This window comes from Python bivittatus, unplaced genomic scaffold, assembly GCF_059951505.1.
Source record: "Python bivittatus isolate LINGU-HERP-01145 unplaced genomic scaffold, Pbiv_v1 ctg000480_np1212, whole genome shotgun sequence".
NCBI lineage: Eukaryota > Metazoa > Chordata > Lepidosauria > Squamata > Pythonidae > Python > Python bivittatus.
This window is the reverse complement of record NW_028277075.1, coordinates 96,597,034-96,624,602: the sequence shown is the minus strand read 5'-3', so window position 1 is coordinate 96,624,602 and position 27,569 is coordinate 96,597,034. Positions and strand designations below refer to the sequence as shown.

The following is a 27,569-nucleotide window of genomic DNA, read 5'->3' as shown; positions in this document are numbered from 1 at the left end:
ATAGAAGCCTGGAAACAATCAGAACAGAGCAATCTGACCTTCTCATAAGCAAATGTTAATATAGTACAAATTCAACATTCATAGGAAATAATGTGGGTCCTTGAGACAATACTATTGAAAAATCATTTTACCAGTATTTTTCTTTTAAGTCTGCAAATTGGCTGGTAGCAAAATGCTGTTTAAAGACATTCTTTTCTAAAAAATCTCAATCATATTCTCTAAACAATTAGCTCACCTTATAAATATATCACATTCATAATTAGAATTTTCATCTTGGAGAAAAACCATGTTGAAAAGAGTATAATGTACTACATTCTAGAACAAAGAAGGAATTTATCATAATCCATGATTATGTGGCATAAGGATGAGAAGCAATTGGTCCTACTGAGTGGGTGAGGCTCTCTATCAATAATAGAAAAATATCAGCCCTGTGTCCAGAATGAAAAGTCTCCCCTTCTCACTGATGCTTTCCTATTCCCTTTCCCACTTTCCTGACATCCCTCCCCAAAATTTTAATATATTTTCTTCTTTTAAAATAAAGTTTCATTTTATTTATTTCTGATGAGATCCATCTGATTTATATAACACAATTTCTATGGGGGATTGTTATCAACAGTGAAGAGCTAGATTTTGGGCAAAGTGCCATTTTGTTGTCAAAAGGAAAGCACTTTTTCCTCTCATCATCTTAGAACCCTAGAGTCCAACCTCTTGTTCAGTGCAGAAGCCTAAATTAAAAGTGTCCCCACCAACTGGCTGTTCAGCCTCCACAAAACAAGGTGCCACCAGATAATGTGACCCTGTAAGGCATTCATGTCTCCCTGGGATGAAGGGCCAGTGCTCCATTATATTTTCAATACCAAAAGGATGCCCAAAGAATGGGATAGAGGGATCGAGGTCAGATTAAATGCACTCTAATGCATGAAAGTCTAATTTCTACCTTTATCGATTTTTCATACATATTCTCCGCCAAAGGAAGTGCATTGCCTCCCTCTATGACAAAAGCACAGCCTCTTTTCATTATCAAGTAGTAGAATCAAGTTGATCCATATCCTGTCTGCAACAAATGTAACTTGCACCTTTCATGTGACGAAAAGTACAGTGGTGGTCAACATGAAGCCAGTGCTAGTACAACTGACGATATTCCAAAGGTGCAACTTGAATTTCAGCTCTAACTCAACACAGAGGCCTCAATAAAGCAGGCTGCAGCTGAGCAACCTCCTCTATATAGATGTTTGAACGGTTGGTAAAATTCATTGTGGCCTGTGCGAGATCAAAGGGAAGGCCAACTACAGGGTACTTTTTAGATAATAAAGAAGCCCCAAAGAACAGAGGAGTATATTTAAGTGCAAATATTAAAATGTCCAGCTTTCCACCTACAAAGGACATTTCAGTTAGATTAGTGACTGCAGTTAAAACAGAATGCTACAGAACACTAACATTTTATGCCAGTTCAAGCAGAATGCAACAGAATATTATAGAGTTTTGAACATAACACAGTAGAGTCTTACATATTACTGTTAAGTTATTACAGCAGGCATGGGAACCTAAGACTCCTGCTGAACTCCCAGCAGCCTTAGCCAGAATGAAAAATAGCACATCTTTGCTATCGCACAAATATGCACAAAATTCTTGGTCAGCGGCTACAGGAGGGTCACAGATTCCCCACCTCTGCTTTAAAGTGTAACAATGATACTGTGAATCTAGTAATCTGAAGAGACTGTTGAAAGGATAAGCTGAAGAAATCACATCCAGTTCCACACTGAATCTAAAGGACTGTCTCTCAGAGATCCTTGCAAAACTTTACAACTTGGCCAGCAATGCCATGCAGATGTGAAACAAAAGGAAGGAAAGAAAGAAAGAAGAAACTAAGAGAGCTTCACAGTGAAAGGAGTAGCTAGCCCACCTCTTCCTTCTCTACTATTCTTCAAATTCACAAATTCAAGTTTATACTATTCAGAAATGGAGTAGTATGACCTGATATCTGTTCCAAAGGCAAATATATCAAGCCAGAACACAGCTGATGGCAGAAAGATGCCTGAATACAGCAAGAGGAAGCTTGTATCTGAAACAATTTAATTGTAAGAACTTTCTCCAGGCAAAAAATTGTAATCCTATTATGAGGCACGATGGAGCAGAGTAGGTCAGAAGACTCCTCACAGTTGTATTTAAATGTCAGGGTAAAATTGTGGAATGTGCAAAGTTATGTTAGTTCAAGAAAATTAATGGAAGAAAGCTTCCTTATTTGTTGACGTTTTTCTTTTTCATCTCACTTCATTGAAAAGGGCCCTTATCTGGTGAAGATGTCCAGAGATGCATCTGGGACGGAGGAATGAAGAAATTCTGATTATGAACTTCCTTTAAATTAATTTATCTTCAGAATCAAGCCATTACCAGGGTAATCAAATGAAAACAAACAAAAAAACCTGAGGTGGTTCTCCACTATCCAGAAAGTCTTCATTAAGATCCATTAAAGCCACCATACAATTGAAAGAAATTCTGCTCTCATTTCCTTCTGCTCCTTTGGACTTGCCCTCACCTCTACTTGCTTTTCTTGTAGGCAAGTGAAAAGAAATCCAGCAAGCCTGAACAACAGTGAGTGACTCCACTTAATTGGACTTTCCTCTTTTCTTCTCCAATCCAAACCATTGCAAATTCAAGCCAAGAGATAATTTACAGTTCCAGCCTTCACAAGAGGGAATCTTCAGTGAGAAAACATTAGCCAACTGAAGCCTAGCGCACAGCAAAGTTATACAGCCAAGTTTTTAACTAGGAGGAGAAAGAGGGGAGGAGGACAAAGCATCTGAGAGACATCTTCCTCTCGAAACTAATTTTGATTATCATTAATGACCTGGTGAGAAGGTGGGAAAATCACCATCTCTTCCTCCTAATCCCTGTTATGTGGCAATAATAAATACTCACCTGCTCCTCAGGGATTTTGTGATTATTAATTAATGTTCATATAGGCCTTTGAAGACAAACAGTCCCAAGTAATACTGTAATTAAGCATGTGCATTTTTTTTTTTGGCTCAAATCATAAAGTCTCAACAAATATATGGTAAATTGTCTCCTGGAGGCAACTACACTCCCTATGTTAAGAAAAGCAACATTAACAGTTGGGTAGTTTCAAGGAAAGTGAAACACCAAGAACATCTGTTTAGAAATGAATTTTATCATGGATTGTTCCCCTCCTCATTGAGGCTCATCCAAAGAATCCTAGGAAGGGAAAATTTGGTAGATTGAAAAAAATCCGGTCAGTTCATTTAAGTTTACTTAAAATGTTTTCTGGAAAATGAACCTAATTCAGAGAAATCACTATGGGTAGCCAGAATAACTTCTAGTTATAATCTATAAAATACCGTATTTTTCCAACTATAAGATGATACTTTTTTCTAAAATCCTTACGCTAAAAATTGAAGGGCGTCTTATTCAAGGAAGTAAGCTGAGGAGAGAACCGGGTGGTTGCAAAACTGCCCATACTTTGTCTCTGCAAACAGGCTTCCTCCTATTTCTAGCCTCCAATTACGAGTGAAATAGCTTGACTCTGCAAACAGGCTTCCTCCAATCACGAGCCTCCAATCACGAGTGAAACTGCCCATACTGTCTCTGCAAACAGACTTCCTCCAATCACAAGCCTTATGTAACTGACGTCAGCTGATGCTGAACAAACCAATTAGAGGAAGTCTGTTTGCAGAGACAAGCTATCCGCAGTTTCACTCGTGATTGAATGTAATCAGTTATGCAAAAGAGCATGGAAATAGAGCTGCAGAGAGACGGTTTGGACCTCCTCCCACCGAGTGTATCAGGTAAATGTTAACTAATTACTAAATAAAAATGTGTTCTGCACTATCTTTAAAATATTGATTTCTTAATTTTGGGTTGGAAAAGTGGGGGTCGTCTTGTACATGGTGGCGTCTGACGGAAAAATACGGTACATGTTCACAGCTATATCAACCTTGCATATGCACACAGACTTATGTGCAGACACAGCTAAATCCTTACAAATGCATAGGAAATCTGTGCCCCTTCAGCTGTTGTTGAACTACGAGCATCCCTCACCAGTAACAATGCTGGTGGGGAGCTGAAATTCAACAAACTCTGGAATGTCTTTAGTGGCCCACTTCTACTGTATCTCTCTCTTCCTCTAAATGTGCAAGTCAAATAAGATCAGCAAACAGAAAATTGGGGGAGCTAGGCTAAATCTGGCTAAAGAGGCTGACACTTCAATGGAAAGCAAATGAAAGCAAGAAAATTTTACCTGCCAACTCTGTGGGGCTAGTCCATGCAGTTTTCCTTCCTTGTGAATAAATCAGCAATGCTATATACTTCTGCAGGTGCAGCTACAGGTCCCTTACATTTGTAAAAGTGCTGCTCAAGATGTGAAAAGAGCTATTAACTTACTTGTAGAAGCTTACAATACTTTTCTATCTACAAGTACACAAAGATAGAATATAATAAAACTGTAGCATTTAAAAATTAAACACACTCAACAACCCAGAAAGGGCCTAAAAACAGAGCATTTGCACAGCAATAACTATACTGACATATTCCAAAAATCCAACCTAGAATTGAAATTTATATTGTTAAAAATCAGTTTAAAGTCCATTAGAACAGAAGAGTTTTAGCCTGGAATCAAATAGACCTCATAAAATAATCTCTCTTACATATTTCTTCTTTTGAAAGTGTATCTATAATGGAGCCTATGCTTACTCTGTATTTGTTGCATTATTTCACCTTTCTTCCAGGAGCTTGCATTTAATATCCCAACCCCAGACACAGAAGGATGCACATACAGACCTTTTGTCCATACAGCAACCCAATGCAGTAGATGAAACTAGGAGAAAGAGACTCCCTCCCTCCCCAACCCTGACAGTGATCTAGCCCTGGCTGAGCACACCTACTGTGGGCATCCAGGGCTGGGGCCTTGCCAAACTGTGCCCCACTCTGCCCAGGCAAGCTCCTGCCTAGGTAAAGTAGAAGCAAGTTCTGGCAACAATACTGCCTCAAGTTCTCCCAAATTTCCATACACCTTTACATTTGCTTGCACCCCCCAGGAAGTCAAAGCTCACAGTCTGAGCACTCCTGACCTAGCTTCATGGCGCAATCGGTATTTGCCAAACTGGCCCCCCTCCAGATCTTAAGCCAACAATATAAGCACCGCTCCACACTGGTTCTTGCTAAAGCAATACTAGTAGCCCAAATGAAATGGAAGACTGAAATATTGTTTAGGTGTTAGCAACAGAGCTGTGCAGCATCTTGAATTCAAAGGCCGAAAGGTCCTTTGCAGTGCACAGACATACAAATGTAGTACCTCTCTGCAACTCCTTAAAGTATCTACACCTTTCCTATAAATCAGACTCTTTTCTATAGGCAAAGAAACTCTAGAAGCCCATTTTTATGTCATTTATTCAAAGATCAAGAGCCAGCAATCTTCTGCACAGAAAACATTATCTGCTCAAAGTTTCTTCAAGTTAAGTCTTCCTCTGAGATTTCAGGGATGTGTACTGGGCTATACTGTACATTTACTGCCTGCAAGCCTATGGGGAAACCTTATCCCTTTGAATTCCTTTCCCAACTGGGCCACAAAGTTAACAATCTCCGAGTTTAATTAGAGGATAGGTTTCAGTGCCATTGTTCAAAGGCTGGTCATGACCAATCTTTCAGTAAGCAAGAAGAATGTTGTACACAGAGGATAACACAGAGAATGTTAAAAATAAGAAACAATACAGTGTATTGACAAGATGTCTGATTTACACAAGGAATGGTTTTAAAAACAGCTCTATGCTTAACAATACTATCCTACTCCCTCTGAAAATAAATAGTGCAGTATTGGTTGGGACACACAGTGATGCAGAGCTTTGCAATTTTTGACTTTGACTTTACAGGGGTCCTTTTCAGGATGATTTATGACATCACCCATTAAAATCCTGCTTTATGGCCCCACTGGTGATTGGCCCAAGTTCAGCCAGTGGATATAATACTAATACTAATACTAATTTATTAAATTTAAATGGCGCCCGGCTTCCAGGATTTCATGACTGAGAGATCATTTGCAGCAAGTTAACAATAAGACTACATTGCCCTGGGAGTTAACAATACAGTCCAAGACAACAACACAAAGGAATCTTGAGGTTTAACACAAGAACTGAAGGCCAAAGATAAACCAGGCATAAGCCATGCATTAACATTGGCCACTTCATAGTTCTCCTCATAGTGCTAACCCTGAAGACCACTCTCTAAGGCCTCACCTGCTTCCTATCCCTTGTTGTATTTTCCGTGAGAGAGGACAAATGTTATCTGCAAGGAAATGACTCATACACTGAAAATCAAATTTATGGCTCTTTACAAACTGTGATAGTTAGAAAGTGTCTGTTGGTTTGCTGAAGAGACATTTCAAATCCTGAAATACACACACATTAGTTGTAGATAAAGCTACAACTTCCTCCTTACTTGTGCTCATGTCTTATTATCTGAAAAGGGCTACAGGCTGCAATGGTTCTCAAAACCAATTTCCATTTACTCCAGGAAAATATGTTAAGAAAAAAAACTGGGGGGGGGGGGGATTCTGTTACGGTAATCCCCCTCCTAGAGGACTGCATTTAATTTTTCCAGGAGAAATTGGGAGGGGGGCTAGAACTTCAGCAGAAATTTTCTCCGTGGAAAACTATTTTAGAATGAAGAAAACAATTTTAAAGACAAGTTTTTAGTCACTCAGCATGTATATGATGATTTGGGGAGGTGGGCAAGGAAACCTACAGCAGGACAATAATAATACTCAAAACTGTTACAAAAATACATGAATATGCTCCTATACCTTTATACTGAGACTGTACAAAACTATTTGTCAAATTAATTGACTTTCACTGACTAAAAATGTTATGTCAATTTTTAATGATTCTTTTTTTCTTCCCAGATGGCAAAAATGAAGGCACATGTGTCTTAGCAGCACAAGGCAGTGGTATTAAAATCTCTTCCTATTTTCAACTTGATTTGCACATAATTTTAAGGGTTCAGTCTAAAGTAATATTTGTCGAACTTGGCAACTTTAAGATGGGTGGACTTCAACTCCCAGAATTCCCCAGTCAGCCAGCCTTTTCCCCATAGAGAATTTGTATGATCTCACATAATTATGTGCCAGTCGCAACCACGTAAACCCACATTCTACAGAGCTTCCTACTCCCAAGCTGAAGACCCTGCCTTTGAAGTCGATACAAGGACCAAACGGGTATCAGATAAGCAGAAGAACCTACGAAGCATATTTACAATCCCCGTCTACACCTTTGAGTGAAAATCGTCTTGTTGCTACAGAATCACCTCTGCTCTTGAAAAAGAAAGATGACAAAAAAGCAGAACCTTGCAAACCTCTTGAAACGAATCTTCCAGTGAACTCACTTAAACAAATAAAACCCAACAGGAAATTGTTACGAAAAAGAATGATAATGGAAAGAAAGGCAAAAAACTAAGAACAGGCATCAGACACACGATCTGCAATTGCTCTGGAACTGCATTATTGTACAGAGAAGGGCCATATAACTAAACATGTTTATCAGCTCCTTTGAATTTTCTCGAAGGATTTTTTAAAGCTGATACAGTAGAAGAAACTTTTAAGTAGAAAGGCCATACTGTCATCAGTATCAACAGCAACAAAAGGATGTATACCTTGCTCTTTGAAAGGGAGGGAGGAAGGAAGGAAAGGCAGGCAGGCAGGCAACCAGTTCATGCCAGTTAGGCTAGAGAACAGCGGGGCAGCCTTATCTCTTCTGCCTGTCTTTGAAGTGTTATTAAGCATTTTCCTTGCATTGGATATAATGGGAAGGGATGCAGCCACATTATTTTAAGGCCGATAGAGGTAAATGTCCCATTCACATATTATGCTAAGCCACAATGTGATCTCTTTTACTTATCTTACTAAGCCATGGGTTAAAACAAACCATGTCTCAGCCCAGGGTGTAGATGCTGACAATAGCTTGGTTCTGGAGCTTCACCAGGTAATGGAGTGATCTTGAGGTCAAGATATCTAGGCCCATCAAAGTCAATTCCTACTCTGGGCTGTACAGCCCGCAGAACAGTATCAGCAGATTGATACCCATGACCATTTTTAGAGCTGTAATTGGAGCTTCTGTAATCGGAGTGAGGAAGGGGTGCTGCTTCCTAGCCAGGGAACCTGGGAATTTTAGCAGGGAAGTCTATTCCTTGTTGAACGGTTTTTCAGCTAGATGAAAGTTCAGTGCTGGTTTTCTATTTAAGCCATTTAACATAAACTTATTAAGCAACACAATTAACTGAATGAAATAAAGAGTTCTTAACAACGCTTGTTAAGTAATTGGATGCTTCAGACAGCTAATCAAGTGCAAACTAAAATCTTTAAAAAAATGTGAATCAAAATAATTGTTCCTTACAACTGATGATGGAAAAAGAGGAAGATAATTAATCAAATCGTTCCAATCTGACCTTGTATTTGTGAATGGAATTCAGAAGAAAGCCAAATTAACAAGACAGTCCTTTTTCTGAAATGTGGGAAAACTAGTGTTTTTGTACAATCATTCAGTGTCTTACACACTTCATAACTAAGCCTCTTTGTTCACTTTGCTGGCAACTCTGGAATTAAGAAATATGTGGAGTTTTCATCTCCGTATCTTAAGTTCTAGCCCAGGTCTCATATAAAGGTAATCTAGGCTAAGTTACTGCTTTCTGTCAATAGCTTAAAGATAGAAGGAAGACAGTGCACAATCAGTTGCCAGTACAAACTCTTCCGTACTTTTTTCACCACCAAGCACACTCAAGTATCCTTTCAAATAGCCCAAAACTGCAGGTTTGCTTCTAGGCCAGCCTTTATCAGTCTCCCAAACTGGGGAATTGTATACATGTTTGCTAAGAGAGTTCAGTCTGACTTGAACACCAGTGTGTACGCAGTTGCAGTTTAAAGCTTCAGAACTCCTTTATGTCAGCAAGGTGTACCAGCGAAAATACAGAATATTTGTGTAACTGTAATAGCTGTTGTTCAAGATTTTTTTTTTCAGCAGGATGCAGTGCATTACCAGTGATAGCCATTGTTCCAGGAGCTCCAAAACAGTATTTGTTTCTAAGTGTTTGCCATATGTACTGATTGTTTGCCACATGAAAAGGACTGGTGTATGTCAACTTCTTAAGTACAACCACTGCTTTAATCTTTACCCATGCCAAGGATTTTGACAATGATGTACACAAATGCATTTAGAGCAGAACAACTTGGGTCCACTTGTATTAACTCTATTTTATTTAGCCACTTTTAAAAACTCCCTGTGGATCTGAAACAACAGCACAAAAATGTACATATTTTAGTATTTTAAGATTATTCATAGTTGAAGTCAAGACAAATTTTCATTTGTGGCTTTTATGCGGCACTTAATCCCAATTGCATTTTATACAAATATAAAAATATAATACAATATCTTATATTTTTATATATTTCTATATATCTTGATAAAAGCTGTTCTAAAACCCTAAGAGATCTGTGTGTGTATGTGGGCAGGTGTCTAATATATATCCCCTTGAAATGGGGGGGGGGACTGTAAAAATACACTCCAAAGTTATGCTAATTGACTTGGTCTGATTATATCATAAAGCTTTTAGCAACTTTTATACATTGGGACAGAGGGGGTAACTCCCATTCATTGCACATAACTGATATGTAATTAATAAAAATTACATGATCTATCCATGGCAGCAAACCACAAGTCTCTTAAATCACTGAACAGTTTGCCTATCAACATTCTTGGCACAATCTAATTTCACTAAGATATGAAGTACAATCAATGAGTCTATAGGGAATTATCCTCTGGTTCTAATTATCTTGGACTTTGATCAAACCAGTAATATATGTTTATTATTAAGCATTCTCTTCTATTTATCTAGAAAGTACCAGGACCCTTAATTAACGGTATTATGTCTGAATAATAACAGTTTTCTTGAACACTTATCTTTTCAATATTTTCACTTTGCAGTTTCCTTTGTTTTATTTGAATTCCCATTTATTACAAAGTTAATAATAAAGAAAAATAAGTTGCAGACAAAAGTTCACTAGATTAAGCGAATCCAAAAGCAAAAAAATAATTTTTATCACGTTTGAGAATCCTTTAGATAAGTTGTGATCCAAACGGAAATTTCTGTGGATCCCAGACATCAAAACAAACAGCTGATATGACACAAGGCTATAGGCCAAGCAGGAATTTGCATTCTTTCTTACATGGGTGAAAGTATCTTAGGCACGCATGCAGATATCTTGAATCCCAGTCACAGATCAACGCTGAGTATGAAATTTAGCAATCCATTATGACGTTATACATGATGGACCTCAAGATTTTTTTTTTTTAAATAGCAGCTAGAGGAAATTGGCTAATTACAGAAAGTTGGCCTATTATTTGATAGCACACCTGGGTTGTTTGTTTTTTGTTTAATTTGGCATATACATGTCTGTGTGACTACTGCTATTAACAATGTGGTTCTAATGACAAAATTCCTCCTATTCTGTTTCCCAAAAGCTATACTGGAAAGAGAGTTTTTGGCTTATATGCATAGTTTGCCATGAGGAGCATCCAAGATTTAGGCTACTGATAGGAAAATCAGTATAGGAGAGGAACATCCAAAGAGATCAGCCATATATTTCTGGTTTCTGCCAACACTGCTGATGGAATGAGAGAATATATATGACTACAACTATGCCCACACATCATAGCACTTTTGTACAACATTCAACCTGCACTGGATTTGGGAGAGGCAACAGGCAAAGGGAAGAAGGGAATTATTTTTGTACAAAAGTACGAAGGCGTCTTTAGCTGAAACAGTAACTTTTTTCACATATGTATGCATACTGCCATTGGGCTCCAAACATATCCATAGCTTGTTAATACCCACTTGACAAAGAAAATGTGATGATGGTATGTGCAGCTATGAAGCAGAATTATTAAACATAATTTAAAATGCTTCAGTAGCAGCAAAACACAAATTGTACAAATGTTAAAACAAATTTACGGTCTTCTGATCATTATTTTTATTTTTATTTTTTATTTATTATTAAATTTATATGCCACCCATTCCCCCCCACCCCAAAGGTGACTCTGGGTGGCTTACAATTAAAAACCAAGACAAAAACAATAAAAATATAAATACCCCCTGATTAAACACAAATAATTATGGCATTATGAAATACACATTCTAGAACTCTGCCAGAAAAAATAAAATCTATGGAAAACTTAAAACAATGGAAAGGATAAGGAATCTCAATACTATAGCACACGGTTCCTCAACCTCAGCAACTTTAAGATGGGTGGACTTCAACTCCCAGAATTCCCCAGCCAGCCAGCTGGGGAATTCTGGGAGTTGAAGTCCACCCATCTTAAAGTTGCTGAGGTTGAGGAACCCTGCTATAGCAGAAAGGTTAGGATTTCATTTAGCGTTGTTTGTAGTCAAGTACTCCTTTACCAACTCTGAAACTTTTTGTAGTCATGCAAAGGAAATAACAATTGTAGGCAACTATTCAACGACAGTTTGTTAAATAGAGCTATACGCAATTCATACATTTTAACTCAAGATGTCACATTTCTAACTGAGGTGGAAGAAGATGCATTTTGGCAGATACAGGAATCTTAAAGAAAGCTATTCACAGGAGCCACAGTAGGGAGATATTAAGTACTTACAAAGAGACTATTTATTTTAAGCTTGTATATTTTAGTCATTTGTGCCTTGCCTGATACATAATCTATAATTGTGTATAACCCTATGAATTATGCACTGTTCACATATGAAATCTGACAGGGAAAAGACCAACACAATAGAGATAAACCAACTGTTCACAATAAAAGTTAATTGGAGGTAGCCTTCTTGAAATTCCATGTAACCAACCAGCTACAGAGCACTGACTTCATGCGGTAACCATAAGAAACCACCTATAGTTTAAAACCTCTTTTATTGGCTCCATCTTACTACTGGAGCAGATTAGGTTGACAGGAACACAGGACAAGGCCTCTGCTGTGGCCAAACCGTGATCATTGGACTTCTTCCCTAGAGAAGCCACAATGGGTCCTTCCTTGTTTACCTTGAACCAAGCCATTAACGTTCTGCTTGATACTCGAATAATGATTCATTCCATTTTTTGTTTTTTGTTTTACTAACATTTGTTTAACATGTTATTTGGTGCAAGATTCTTCAATATATTTTAATCTGCATGAAACCCTGGAGGCCTATTTGGGCTAAATAGTAACTACCTGATGACACAGAGAGCAGGTAGAAAATGGGGCAAAATGTTTTCCATGTAAATTTAATTTACTCTCTGTTCCTCATCAATGGGGCTTTGAAGGGACTTAGATAATCATGGCTCTCTTCATTATTTTCAGCGGCTAGTCAAGACAAATATTTGGTTTGCTGGTTTTTAAATATATTCCTGGGTGCCTTCAGGAAGCTCACGAGGATAGTAGTGTGTGTCTAGCACCTTAGGCTGAGTATCAAAACAGCTGAGCATCCAAATACATTTTAACACCTTTAGGCCATTTTGCATGGCATTGAACACACCCAGTGAACAAAAAAGATTTAAAAGGATTTAAAATTCTAACCCCATTACTCATCAAAAATACAGAAATGCTCTAAAACTGCAGAACTCATCCTTAAGGATGCCAAGAGGATTTATTTAATGAAAGTTTAAGAACGTTCACAATATTATTCTAACTGAATCTGTTTATATGCTGAAGATACCACAACAACTTTCCATTGCTAATGCCAAAATGGCACATAGATAGTATGTTAATGAATAAGAACTACATCCATGATGAAAATTGTCATCATGAGAGCTCTACCTGGTGAAGTGGGTGTAAAAGTGTACATAGATTTGCACTTAAACCAACTGGATGTAAATGCATGACAAAATTATTTACTGCAAACACACCATATGAAATAATGTATACAGTTTCAATCTCCCTCAAGTGCTGCCTCATCATTGGTTGGGGGGGTCTTCCTGGGTGGGATGAATGAAGAACACTGAGAGTGTATGCCGAGAGTATATAATCCCAGCCAGGTCACCCAAGTCACAAAAGTCATCCCAGCTGCCCAGCTAAAGTAAACAGGCATGCATATTCAGCAGCAGTGATTCAGGAAGATGCTGGAGGCAAATGATTGCTTTGGAGACAACAGCAAAAGCATTATTTCATACTGAGGAGAAAGCAATGATAAACCATTCCTGTATTTTACCAAGGAAACCGTATGGATAGGCGATATGAAATGACTGACAATATAGTGCCGGGTGATAGTCCCCTCAGCTAGGATGTGCTCAAAATGCTATCAAGGAAGAGTTGAGGATTTTTCGAAGTACCAGTAATGTTTAGCGCTAGCTAAATTAAAATCTTAGAGAAGTCTAACTGCTGATGTTGCCATGCAGGATAAGAAAATGCAAAGCTGCAAAGACAGAATTACAGTGAGAACATGGAATGTAAAAAGCATGAATAGGAGAAAGCTCAACCATGGTAAAAGGTAAAAATCAAGTACGCATTAACCTCTTAGGTATCAATGAACTGAAATGGACTGGAATTGGATATTTTTGGTCGGAAAATCATACTATTTACTACTCAGGACATGAAAAAGAGAGAAGCAACCATGTTGTTTTTGCAGTCACAAAGGATATAGCATGGACATCACTTGGGGCATAATGCAATCTATGACAGAACAATATCAGACTTCATGGTGAACCCTTTAATATCATAATTATCTAGGTTTATCCCCCAACCACTAATACAGAAGAAGAGGAGGCTGATGAGTTCAATCTGAATTCACACAACATGCAAGCGAGATATGCTGCTTGTGCTTGGAGACTGCCAAAGTTGGGAATATTAAGTAGGAAAATGTAGTTGGACTGTATGGTCTAGGAAATAGAAATGAAGGAGAGTGACATATCAATTTCTGCCAATATAATGATTTCTTCTGAAATTACTTTTTCCAGCATCAGAAAGACTGTTTTTTCAATTACAATATTTTTCCAACAAATCTTTATTTTCAAGAACATATGCTAACGATAACATAAAACTGATGACAGCAAGTTTTTCAAATTTCACCACAGAAATGTACGGTGAGTCATGTAATCTATAGACTGCAGTGATCAGAGATTTGAAGGGGATGGACTGAAGCTGATTGCTGGAATCAGGAAATAAATTAAATAATGTAAATCTAGGCTGTTGATGGACAAGAGAAAGAAAGAAGTATTTACAAGGTCACAATACATGAAAGTTTCAATGGCTACTGTTGTGAAAAGTCCAAAATTTTTTTTTAAAAAATACGATACACAAAATACCAGGCAATATTTGATTTTAAGGCGATGCCTGCAGGATAGAGGACATGAGGACAAAAAGGAAGACAAGTCCTCCTTTTGCCAGGCATCTGGTAACCCTAATAATAATAATAATTTATTATGGAAAGGGAGATACCAGATCTTTATGCTGGCTTTAGAAAATGCTGAGAAACATTATTGCCAATGTATGCTGGAAATTAAGAAAACTAAAGAACACCCAAAAGAAGACAATATGTGTATCATTGGCTATAGAATGCCCTTTGATCGCATCAAGCATGTCAAGCTGTGGAATGTCCTTAGGAAAATGAGTGTCCCAGAACATCTTATTGCCCTCATGAGAAACCTATACACAGGTCAGGAAGCCACAGTCCAGATGGAACATGGTAAAACAGACTGGCTCCTGGTCAGTAATGAAGCAATGCCAAGGCTGTACTCACTCCCCTTATTTATTCAACTTTTTTGCTGAATATTTATTGAAGGAAACTGGATTGGAAGATGAGTGTGGTATTAAAACTAGAAGAAGAAACATCAATAACCCACATTATGCTCATAACACTACTCTGATAGCTGAAAATGTAAATGATCTGCAACTAATGAAAGTCAAGAAGCACAGTGAAAAAAACTGGACTAAGATTAAATATAAAGAAGACTAAATTAATGACAACAGGTACAGCAACCAGCCTTAGAATTGATAATAAAGATACTGAAGTGGTGAATAGCTTCTGCCTTTTAGAATCAACTATCAACAATAAAGGAATCAGCAGTCCAGAAATACCCCGCAAGTTAGTACTTGGTAGCGAAGTAATGAAGGCCTTGGAAAAGGTACTCAGGTGATGTGGTAAGTCTACACTTACCAAGATTAGAATCATGCAAGCAATGGTTTTCCCTGTGACTCTCTATGGAAGCGAAGGTTGGACAAGAATTATGACTATGAATTCTTCCTGTGAGATCAGCCAGTAAAAGTGACAGGAAGAGAGAACACTTGTTTCCCAGAGATGTTTCTGGGAATAGTATATTGGGATAGTATATTGGGATAGTATATTGATGCTTTTGAAGTTTGGTGTTGGAGAAGGCTATGGATAAGCAAGAAAACAAGTGGATCACCAAATAAATGAATGTTCTCACTTGAGACACAAATGACCAGCCTCAAATTATCATACTTTGGACATAGATATGCACACCTATCTCCTGAGAAATCTATAATGCTGGGAACCCTGGAAGGAGAAAAAGAAGATGACCAGCAGCGAGGTGAATGGACTCAATGTCAGCAATTAAGGGTGCATCTTTGGAGATCTGAAGGACCAGGATGGGGACAGAGTGTCCTGGAGAAAATCTATTTGTGTAGTTGGTAAGAGTCGACACTGACATGATGGCACATAATCATAATACAATTTCAATGCCACCATATGAGTGACAGAAACATCTCTGGGAAACAAATGTTCTCTCTTCCTGTCCCTTTTACTGGCTGATCTCACAGGAAGAACTCATAGTCATAATTCTTGTCAAAACATTATAATATAAAGGCTGTGTTAACCTTTAAATGCTTCTTGTGCATTTAATAATTAAATTAAGTACAACCAAGAGACATACAACTAGTGCAGAAAAACAAACCTTAGCATGAAGAAGAAAGCAGTGATTATTTTTGGAACAAAAATCTTCAAAAATCTTACTGTGGAAATTTACAGTAACATCTGTTCCTGTTCTCTTTCTCAAGCCAACTTCTAAAGTTGGATCCCTTTCCTAACTTAAATACTGTCAGCACTGAGGATGGATAATTTTATTTGGTCCATATTCTTAATCAAAACAACCTATTTTGCATCTCATAAACTAATATGTGATCAGAACATAGTAATCCTCTAGACTGCAAATTCAACTTGAAAATCATACAAAAATTGATAAATTAGAGAAAGTTGCATACAAAAAATATGTTGTACTTTAAAAAACAGCTGCAGAGTAGAAATTGGAGGTAACAGAGTCTCAACACGTCAGATTACATTATAACATTAAATTGTACACGCTCAAACTGTGACAGATAGCATTAATATTTGACATCCTACTGTCTTTCAAAGTTAACTGAATAGTTCTCACTAATTTCAATCATGTGGAGCAGCAATAAACTTTAGATTGTGTCCAGTGGTGCCTAAGTGTTAGGAGACTGAATTTATATTTGGCTAAAATGTGTAACTTCTGATAAGAGGGTGGAGAGAGCAGGAGCCATGGATGGTTCGTCCTCTTAGTTGTATGGATGACAGGATGTTTCGATTGGCACTTACTGGGATTAAGGCTGGATTTAGTTTGCTTTGGACCTGGACTGGACCTACTCAGGTTGCCTTTGAGGCTGGAGGAATGGCCGGAGGACAGGCCATGTTTGCTGCCTGGTCACACTGGCTACCTTTACTGTGTCTGTAGGCCTGGCGCCAGCCATGTTTGTAGGCTTAAAGGCTGGAGAAGCAGTCTGGAGGACGGGCCACGCTTGCTGCCTGACCACGCCGGCTGCATTTGCCATGCCTATGGGCCTGGTGCCACCGCACTTGGAGGCTGGAGGAGCAGGACAGAGGATGAGCCAGAGGACAGGCCACGTTTACTTCCCTGGCCATTGTGGGCACGTTTGCTATGCCTGTGGGCCTGGCACTGGCCACATTTGCTGTGCCTGTGGGCCTGGCACTGGCTGTGCCGGCCCCGCTTGCAGAGGCGGCCCTCTGTGTACTGTGCTCTTGCTGACAGCATTTCTCCCCAGTGATTGTGCGACCCTGATGGCTGCTGCTGGGAGCTGTGTCCTGGCAGCTCTTCAACTGAGAGGTCAACCAGGATTCTGAAACATTGGAGGTATTGGCTGTGGCTAGGGGAGAGGGAATAACAGTAGAGTGGCAGATACTGTGAAACCTCCCCCCCTCGGAGACCGTTTTGCCTTCCCTTCTGTTAGTCCCAGAAAGAGAGAAGATGCAGCAATTGTTGACCAATTCAGCATGATTCCATCTACCAGTTAGGTGCCTATGATTGTGGACTGTGGGTTTCCTACAGAAGACTAATTCCCCCTCTGGGTGAGAGCTGGAGGAGATTGGTTGGGTTGGGTTGGATTGGACTGAATGGAAGGGAACCCTCGACCAGTTGGTGAGAACGGCGGGGGGGGGGGTGCGGTTCCAGTGAATGAGTGTCTGTGAGTGTGTTTGTGGATGGAGTGGGGGAGGGGATTGCTGGGTACCTGATGGTGCTAAGAGCTAATGAAGCTGAAATGCCTCGGAGTGCTTGGCTTCCCCTCCCTGGGAAGGATAGAATTGAGAAGTCCTCAGCCTTGGGAATTGGAGGGGCCTGGATTAGGGAATGATGCTGCCTTTGGGAGGATCGGGGTGGGTCAGAGTATTAGGGTGGTGATGGGCATGGGAAGAGACGAGAGCAGGCCAGTCTCAGGGAATGCAGGACCAATACTTGTACTGGTTTTGCTTTCCAGTTTCTTGGTCTCAGCCCCTGTATCCAGTCTGAAGAACTTCAGAGGCCCTGGGCTGCTTCTAAATGCCAGATCAGTCAGTAATAAGGCCTCCCTCATTTGTGAATTAATTGCTGATGAGAAGGCCAACCTGGCTGGGTCCGGAAAGTGGGGGGTGGCCCGTTTGGAGATATGCCCAGCTGCGTTTCAGATGTGGCATCAGCCAAGACCCAGGGGCAGGGGGGGAGGTGTGGTGACTGTCATCCGGGAATTACTTACGGCTTTCAGGGGCGCTGCACCACAGGTCACCAATGTGAGACCCTGTTCGTTAAGTTGGGCTCTAGGGATCAGTTGGGATTGTTGTTGTACCAGTCTCCCTGCTGCATAGCAACCTCCCTGCCTGAGCAAATTTACTCCATCTCTGGGTTGGCAGTGGAGTTCCTCAGACCTATGGACTTGGGGGACTTCAATCTGCCTTCTTTAGGAGTGGGGTTTGAGGCAGCTCAGGAGTTCATGACCACCATGCTGGCCATGGGCCTATCCCAAGTCATCCAGACCCTGACATGGGACAGTAATCACACGCTGGATCTTGTGTCCCTATCAGACAGCAGCTATATGATCTGAAAATGGGGGAGATTTTGGTGTCTCCCTTATCATGGTCAGATCACGCCCTGATTACCATAGGATTCTCTTGCACCACCATCCTCTGCACAGAGACTGGATCCATTAGATCGGTCCACCCCTGGTGACTGATGGACCTGAATGGGTTTCAGAGGGAGCTGTGGGTTGTTCCTGATGGTTTGCTGCACAGTCTATCTGAAGCCTTGGTCTCCACTTGGAATAAGAGGACTCAGACTTTGGAGCAGACCACACCTATGCAACATCTCCCATCTCATGGATCCCATCACTCCCCATGGTCTATGAAGAGTTGAGGGAGGTGAAACAAGATAAGAGATGTCTAGAGCATCACTGGCATTCTATGGGGGACAAACTTGACCAAGTGTGGGTTAGAACCGCTATTAAGGCCCACCTTGTGCTGTTAAGGGTTACAAAGCATCAGTACTTCTCCGCCCTTATTGCATCTGCAGATAGCCGTCCTGCAGCCCTGTTTTGGGTGGTACGTGCCCTCTTAGATAGAGGGGGCTCAGAGAACCCCTTGCAGGGGTGTGCGGAAGAATTTGTTCAGCATCTGTCAGACAGAGTTGCTCAAATTCAGTCACAGTTCGACACTGGCCTTGTTGTAGGTCTGTGAGAGATGCCTGGGGAGGGCTCTTGCCCAGTTATCTGGGAACTGTTTGAACCTGCTGAGCCTGAGGAAGTGGACAGGGTCCTTAGGACTGTGAACTCACCAATCTGCTCTTTAAATCCATGCCCCTCCTGGGTTGTTAAAGTGGCCCGGGCAGTGTTGTGTGAGTGGGTTCTAGTGGTGATGAATTCTTCTTTGAGTGAGGGGGTTGATCCTTTACCTCTCAAGAAGGCCTTGGTTTGCTCCATCTCAAGAAGCCATCACTAGACGCCACTATACTGGATAAAAATTGTTTTTTGTCTGGTATCTAACCTCCCCTTTTGGGGGAAGGTGGTTGAGAAGGTGGTTGCACAACAGCTTCAGAGTACCCTGGATGAAGTGGTATCTGGATCCTTTTCAGTCAGGATTCAGATCCAGGTATGGAATGGAAATGGCACTGGTCGTGCTTTTGGATGATCTCTGGTGAGGGTGGGATGGGGGTTGCACACCCATCCTTGCCCTACTTGACCTCTTGATGGCTTTCAGTACCATCGACCATGGTATCTGTCTGGATCAGCTCAGAAGATGGGGTTGCTGGCACGGTGTTGTGCTGGTTCGCCTCCTTTCTCTGGGGTTGATTCCAGTCGGTGGTGATTGGGGGGGAAGAAATCCCACTCTCAGCCCCTACTGTGTAGGGTGCTGCAGGAGTTGATGCTATCTCCACTATTTAACATCTACGTGAGGCCATCAGGTGATCTCATCTGTCACCATAGGGTGAAGTATCATCAGTACACTGATGATACCCAATTACACATCTCTGCCTTTGGCAAATTAAGCAATGCCGTGGATGTCTTATTCCGGTCCCTGGAGGCTATGAGGGTCTGGATGGGGAATAACAGGCTTCAACTGAACCCTGGCAAAACTAAGAGCCTTTGAGTTTTCGGACCCACCGGTTCTAAGACTATGCCATCTTTGGTGCTGGGTGCGGTGGCACTGCTCTGTGCACAATCTGGGGGTCCTCCTAGACTCACAACTCCTGCTCAAAGAGCAGATGGCAGTCATGGCTAGGAGGGCCTTTGCACAACTTTGTATTGTACACCAATTGCACCTGTCCCAAGATTGAGGGGCTCTGCTCATGATCACTCATGTCCTACTCACCTCCCAGTTGGACTACTGTAATGCACCCTACGTGGGGCTGCCCTTGAAGAGTATCAGGAAATTTCAGCTGGTGCAAAATGCAGTGCTGCGGGGAGTTATGTGTGTTTCTAGAACAACATGCATCACATCTCTGCTCCGTGAGCTGCATTGGTTACCAGTCTGTTTCTGGGTCCAATTCAAGGTGCTGGTTTTAAAGCCCTACATGGCACCGGCTGGGTTATTTGAGGGACCGCCTCTCCCCGATTACATCTGCCCATCCCATCAGATCCAGTAGAAGGGCATATTACAGGTCCTGTCAGTTAGAGAGCTACATTTGGTGGGTCCTAGGCAATGGACTTTTTCTGCCATAGTGCCCACTTTATGGAATATCCTCCTCTCCAAAATGAGGCTAGCACCACCCGGAAGTCCCTCAAAACCTGGTTGTGCCATCAAGCCTGGGGACCCCAGGGGACCCGTGAGATGGTGAGGTGACTCCATTGTTATTAACATCTGCTCTTAGCCTAATATCTGTATTTTTTAGCCTTGTATTTTTTAAAGTTTTTTAAAGTTTTTAATAATAATAATAACATAATAATTGTTTTTATATATTAATTGTTTTTATCCTTGTTATATGCTCCCCAGAGTCACTTGTTTGTGAGACGAACGGCCATATAAATTTGACAAATAAATAAATAAATAACATTCTGGAGATTGCCCTAAACGCAGGACAGATTTTGGGGAGCCATATAAAGCTGCAGGGAGTAGCAAGTTGAAGTGCAAATGATTTTTATTAGCACAAAAATATACAAAAGAAGGTATGCTATAAGAAGGTGTATGCTCCAGGGTATACACCTGTGGGTCATTTTATATTCCTCAACCGAAACCTTCCCAAACCTTCATTCATAAAAGTTCTAATCTATTTGATAAATGAGATATTACATCAACTATGGCACCATAAACTGTAAAGCTATAGTGCTGCAGTCACCGTGTTATATTTTTATAGACTGGTTTTATCGAAAACATTATATTCTTGTACAACATTCAATAATGTCGAATGTTTCCAGCAAGACTGCAAATCACAGAAGCACATCCTCAGACATGATTCTGCAAACATAAATTCAGTTTCCAAGCCCTGATGAATCCAATTAATGGTGTTCCACCAGCGTGATAATCAATTCTAAAGCTGTTCTAAAAATGAATTAGAAATGGATCACTGGACGTTTTGTAACGTATTGGCAGGGTTTCTTATGCTCAAATGCTAATCATCAAAAGTCTTTCAGTTCTCTGCCCACTCCTCTGATCGGCAGTAACTGTTAATATCCTTGATCTGCAGTAACTCATATCTAACTTGGCACAGTGTATATTAAATGGAACGCAATAAGTGAATGGGTTCACCCCCTTAGCCAGAGCTCTTCCCCCAGTTCTGTGCGTAGTTCTGATTATCAGGCTGAAGCAGAACCCACAAGCCAAACGTCTGCCTAAATCTGCCATATACTCAACACAGCATTGCTATTAACCATTATGCTACCCACAAACCTTCCAAGCTAATCAAGTAGACATAATGACTGCAAGCGTGTGAATCTGCCTTATTACTTCATTTGACTTCAAAATATGAATCACCTTCACTGAACAGTACCTTTTTTATATGCTGTCAGATGGTACTGAACAAGTGTTATGATACCGGATTAGCTCACTTAAATCTGTCAAATGAGAGATGGTAGAGCAGTTTTTGAAAAACAATGCTTGAAAATATACCCTCAAAATGTTTTAACAACTCATCTACATGTGTCATGTCACAAAGATGTTCTACTAACTGTTCATAGAAGATTATGTCATCACATTGCCTCCCTCTCATCACTATGGCAGCTGAAGTCAGTTTCAAGTGTTCTGGGATGAAGTATTTTCCCTCTTATCCCAATGCAGATGTTCCCAAGCAGATAATCTAAAGCACATGGAGGAGGAGTCTCAGGATGACGTGGTCAGGGTTGAGGACCACCTTGGCTCCATTTGGCCTGGCAGAACTGCTATGGGATTGCCCCCACCTGTACAGTCACTGGGCATTGAGCCTCCATGGCCATTTAGCTGTGAGAAAGACATTTTGTTTGTCCAACCTATTTCTTTTTGACATTTCTGGAAGACCAAATGCAGATGGACATTCCTGTGAAACTGATTCACAGATGCTACCATCTGCAGGTCATTTGGATTACTGCAGGTTGGAATTCTGATTTCTATGAATATGCTTCATGTGTAAGAAGACACACACAGAAAATAGTAAAGCCAAATAAATAAACATTACCTAAGATAATCTAAAAGATACTAAGCTATGATTGTGAATAAGCTTCAATTCTTGTATTTTCAAGGATTTAACTTTAAAAACAAAGATTCATTCTTTTCAGAAAAAAAATACTGTCAGATGCCAAGAGGAACTGCCTTCCCCAAGCTGATATAAAGTCTCACATATATGTATCCTTCTATAATCCTATAAGGAATTGTTCATTTACCGAAAGCATACACCTCTGATGTTTGACTAAACCTCTCATCCAATGCTGATAAATATTTTAAAATGGCAAAATGGAATTCAGGATAGAATTTGCAGCATTACCTACATTAACATGAGTAATTTCTACAGCAATTAACTTCTACTTAAATCACTAAGGTAGGCCTTTATGAGTAAATGCACATGTAAATAAAGTCTAGTAATACAAGTTTATACAGGTTTAGTCAGCGTGTTCCAAGGTGCTTACTCTCATGTAAGTGTGCAAAAAAATCTACCTATACAATATATGACCCTGCCCTGAATTTTGTGTTTTTGTTTTTCTTATATCAACGGTTCCCAATCTGTGGCCCAAGAACTGTTAACAGTCCACAGTTATACTGCAGATGGTCTCTAATGACAGTGCTCAATATAATAAATAGCTCTAATCTAAATTGGAAGATTTGGGCATTCTCTTTCACATCAGACAAGATTTCAACATTTCACAAACATCTCACAAGCAGAAACACAAAAATCTCATGAAATGTAGGGTATTTAAACTTTTTTTAATAACAATTTTTAATTTGACATTTCATAGATATCATCTTGGGGGAGGGGGGTTATTCACACTGCCAGCTCCTAGCTTATGTAGTGGATCTCAAAGGGGTCTGAGGATGTTGTGGTCTACATCAAGATTGGGAACTGGTACCTTAAATGATTCATACTGCATGAAACACTGCTTCTTGCAATACATTTTGGATGGATCTGTTTCTCACTGAATAAAAGAATGCATTCACTTTCAAATATTAAATTCCCTTCCATTAAACTGTAGAAAGAAGTGATGGAATTCCTAGGAAAAAATATACACACATTCAAATATTTGAAACAAACCAATTAATGTTGGGTATACACCTGGCTTACTAGAAATAGACACCCCAAAGATGAGCTGCTTAGTTGGTCCTATTAAAATAAGTTAACAAGGTTCTGCAGCCTTAACTAAACGTAGCGCAAAGCTTCCATTAATGACGCAAAACTGGCTTAAACCCAAGTACTTCATCTGTGCTGTTGTAAATACCGAGCAGTAAACCTGATTGTCTCTTGGGATTTCCAATGGACTATCAATAAAACCTGACATATACAGGAATACAACCGCGTGTTAGGGACCCACCCGCCTAAACTTTAAAGTTCTGATCTTTTTAAGTTTTCGGACCCTCGCTAATTCCCTCTCCAGGTTGTAAAATATTCTGCAGTCACGGGGAAAAAAAGTTTTTCTTTCTTTAACTTTTAAAAGGCTGTGCCGTAAGAGGAAACGGAGAGGAGAATTCCTCCTGCGATGCATCTGCTTATCAGCAGCTCCAAACTTCCCCCGAGAAAGCACGCCTTCCTTCTCTTTCCCGACCTCTGAAACTCGCCTGTTCCTTGGTGGTAAAGCCCTCGGGCCATCCCTTGCCAGTGACACTATCCAGCATGAAATCAATGCCCAGGAGAGGAGGGGGAGCGCCGCGCTCTTGATCTTAGCCTTGGACGCGCCAGTCATGCCCCCGAAGAAAGAATCATCTGTTGCTGCAGATCACGCTGGGAACGCAGCGCTCAACAAAGCCTAGTCGGGGTTCGACTCGTATACAACGCGGGTGCCCCATCCTTCACCCTCCTCTGCTCTTATGCTCGTTAAAAAGAAAAAAAGGGGGAGAGAAGCGAAACGAGACGAAACGAAAAAGAACGAGGGACAGCCGGACAGCAGCCTTTACTCACCGGCTCAACGCCCAAACCCCTCGCCGCCGGCCGGCCAGCCACCCCTTCCCACGAGCGCACAATGCAGCGAGGCTGGCGGCGTGCACTGCAGTCCTGCCCGGGAACGCTCAGCCTCCCAGACACTCCAGGCAGCCAATGAGGACGCCCAGCTCCACGCTAAATTCTTGGGCTGCTTTGCCATTGGCCAGCCAATTAGCGAGGCTTGGCTGAGACGAGCTGCAGGTCTTCTCGCTCTTCGAGGGAAGACCGAGGAGTGGGGAAGGCAAAAGTCTGGTTTTACCAGGCGGGCGGTGAGGTTTGGTTAGCTCGGGGCTGGACAGTCGAAGCCGCGTGGGAAGTATGACCACCTCTGACGCTTGCTGCCGCGGCCCCGAATATCTGAAAGGGTTCCTTCCTTGGCCATCGGGGGGGGGGGGGGGACGTACCATTCAGACGTTTGCATCCGATGCCCAGCCTACAGACTGCGAATCGCCGCCACCGCACATTTTTGTATCTGGCTGATCTCCCGCGCAGCGGTTTTGGGGAGGAAAGCGGGTGGAGGCTTGTCCAAGTCTACGCGAGCCAAACGCTCTCCCGCCGCCACCATGACGACGAGATACGGCTTCATGAGGGCTTGTGCAGAGCTGAGGGGCGCGGAAGGACCTTCGCGCTCCCTCAAGCTTGGAACGGCGTAGGCAGTGCGGGAATAGCGAGTGGTGTTGGAACAGCCTGAAGTTAGCTATCCTTGCTTTAGTATCTTTGGCGTTTCATTTCTTACTCTTGTTTGCATAATGTCACTTAGACCGAAAAGGAACTGTGTGAGAAATAGATGCCTGTGCACTACCGACTGAAGAACGATAAAGAAAGGAAGGCTGCAGTTCTTTAAACAGCGCTGAGCACATCTGCAAGCCTCTGCCTGCCTTGGGGCAATCCAATTGTAGTGACTTGCTAGCTGCTCAAAAGCCAGCAGCTGCCACCATTGGCAGAAGGGGCCCTGCCGTCCGGAAGAGCAAGCAGGTGAGCAAACAGCAGCTGGTTGCTGTCCCCTCTTCTGGACAGGGCAGCTTGCAGCCGGTCATGCTGCTTGGTCGGTGGTCAGCTGTATTTCTTTTGCTTCCTTCTTCCATCGGTCATCCACCGAGCAGCAGGACTCCTGCAGAAAGTATCTTCCTCCTGCATTTGTGTCTCTCTTTATTCTAGGTAGCGCAGAGAGGAGGGATTCAAAGGAGAAGCCCCCCCCCCTTTGCTCTATTAATTTTGCATCTATGCAGGTCAGGTGTGGACTTGTGGAGAAGGTGATGCAAAGGTGGAGGACTGGGCCATCAAGCATATGGAACTTTCTGCCTGTCCCTTTGCCGGGCTTAAGCATCATGGCTTGGGGTGGGGTTATTTACGGACCGTCTCTCCCCTGCTGTTTCTTCCTGTCCTATCTGGTCAGGCAGAAGGGACATGCAGACTCCCAGTCTGTCCACCAAGAGGAGAGCCTTTCTTGTCCCCCCTCTGGAATGTAATCCCTCCAGAAGTCAGATTGGCCCTGTCCTCTCGCAGGGTCCTGAAGACTTGGCTCTGTGCTCAAGCCTGGGCCCCAGATGTTGAGTGAGCCCAGAATCATATGTTTGAGATGGGTGGCTATATAAATCTATTAAATAAATAAGTCTCGTTTGAGTCCAGCTCGTTACAGACATGGTTTACTATTAACTTCTTCCAGGATGTGTTTCCAACTTCCCAGTCTGACCCACAACTCTGGGATTCCCTGGTACTGTCTTGTCCAAGCATTAACTGAATCCAACCTTACAAAGTCAGCCAGGTCCACCATCTTCTGATCTATTAATTGGCTGGTTAGACAGGTCTTGCCTCTTGCTGTGGGTGCTTTTTCTTTATTAACAAGAAGGCCAGGGTGGTCTGACTTTTGCTGGGAGGTGAGGAGATTAATTCAATCTTTTTCTCTTCCACTATGATCCTGACAAGTCTCACTACCACTACCACACACACACAACTAGTTAGCTAGATGGTAACTTCCATTGCTGCCATGTCTGGTAGAATTCTAGGAAGCTGACTTCTAACAAGTCCATCCACTTTTCCATCCAGTCCAGACATGAGGATGCTGAATGGCAGTAACTTTCCAGAATTTGAAGCAGAAGACCTGACTGTTTTCATAGGCATGGGGACCAGGAGCGCAATCGGGCCCACGTTATTGGGGAATTGTGTGTTTAGGAGCCATTTTGTGTTGGTTGAGAATGGTTTTTTTTTTTTTTAATAATATATGTTGTACTTACATTGTATTTTAATTCCTGTTAGCTGCCCAGAGTTGCATTGGTGAGGTGGGCAGCCATATAAAACTAAACAAATGAATACATTTTCCCCAGCCTCATCTGGAGAAACCAGGAGACCGTGAGTTCTAGTCCTTCCTTAGGCACAAAGCCAGCTGGGTGACCTTGGGCCAGTCCCTCTCTCCCAGCCTTAGGAAGCAGGCAGTGGCAAACCACCTCCAAAAAGCCTTGCCAAGAAAACTGCCAGGATTAGTCCAGGCAGTTACCAGGAGTCAACACTGACTCGAAGGCACGCACACACACACACACCCCTGGAGATGCCAGGCATCAAACCTTTGACCCTCTAATACAAAGTGTGTAGTATACTACAAAGCTGTGCCCGCTCCCTGTAGCAAGATTGTAGAGCTGGTTAAGCTAGCCTGCTTGAAGCAGATCTTTGTGTAACATTAACCAGCATTCAATACTGGCATAATATTTTTATCATCTTCAGAGGGTAAGTGTTTGGATTCAACTTTCAAAATGTCTTGGGCCACATTTCAGTCTTTAAGCCAAAGGTGAACAATCCTCTGCTCCTAAATTGATGTTTGGAGGCTGTCAGATCAGCGAATGATTGAAAAATGGCAAGGCAATTTCCTGCATCATTTTTTTGAGGAAAAAATGTGCCAGTTTTGTTTTAGACTTAATACATACACACCCAGGCCACGTCCCTACTTTCACCTAACCATGGCATAAACAACATCAGCAACATCTTTTTTTCTCCCATATTGCCATTATATGTTCCTTCATCTTGTCCCCAGCCCATGAGTGAGACAGACTTACGTCCGCCTTAGCTGTAATGGGGTTAAAGTAATGTTTTCTTCCATCAGCTGATACCATCCAAGTGCAAAACCTATTATTTAGGATTTGTACCCCTGAGCCTTCTTTGGTAGTGGTCAGTTGTGCCATTCTATTGCTACACTATTTCAGACTGATGGAACAGAAATATTTCAGAATTGTATGAACAG

The 27,569-nt window shown here is 41.5% G+C and overlaps 1 protein-coding gene across 1 annotated transcript in view; it reads right to left on the bottom strand.

Moving 5' to 3' along the window:
- Positions 1-24,417, bottom strand: part of LYPD6 (LY6/PLAUR domain containing 6) — a 58,606-nt gene extending 34,189 nt beyond the window's left edge. Inside the window, exon 1 of the mRNA XM_007435565.3 lies at positions 24,317-24,417. The gene's annotated coding sequence lies outside the window, so the exon portion shown is untranslated. The remainder of the gene's footprint in view (positions 1-24,316) is intronic.
- Between the last annotated feature and the right edge of the window lie 3,152 nt (positions 24,418-27,569).